Source organism: Ipomoea triloba, chromosome 16 (assembly GCF_003576645.1).
Source record: "Ipomoea triloba cultivar NCNSP0323 chromosome 16, ASM357664v1".
NCBI lineage: Eukaryota > Viridiplantae > Streptophyta > Magnoliopsida > Solanales > Convolvulaceae > Ipomoea > Ipomoea triloba.
The window spans coordinates 13,260,590-13,261,177 of NC_044931.1; positions in this window are offsets into that span (position 1 = coordinate 13,260,590).

Here is a 588-nt window from a genome sequence, read left to right on the forward strand (position 1 = left end):
AGTTGTACTACATAATATTTTAGACAAATATACCCCTACCGTTATAACTTCCGTTATCTTTTCCACTATTGTTACTATGCACATGCATCCACCATATTTTTTCTTATCTTCTTCAATAATAATAATAATATATACACATTAAATATTAGAGTGATATGCTAGTTATTTTTTAAAATATAAATATTCAATTATAAAAATATTTTACATTATTATTATTATTATTATTTACTATATTAAAATTTAAATAAATTTCAAATTTTAATATAAAATACTAATATTGGGCACCTATTTTTTTCGCATCGCGCATAAGAAAAACTAGTATATATATATATATATATATATATGTATGTATCTCTCTAAAACAAAAAGCCCTTCTCTGCTGCTCAACTTCGGCTTCCACCGCCGGCCTCCGGCCGGAGCTCTAATGGAGCTTTGAGCCGGCGATTTTGGTCACCTTCTACGTTTGCTCTCGCTCTTCTTCCGCCCCGACCACCATCGCAGCTCCGTCCGCCTCCGACCACCGCCACAGATCTTCTTCTTCCGTTTTCTTTCCCTTTGAATAAAATAATAGTAGGTAGGTATTGGGGT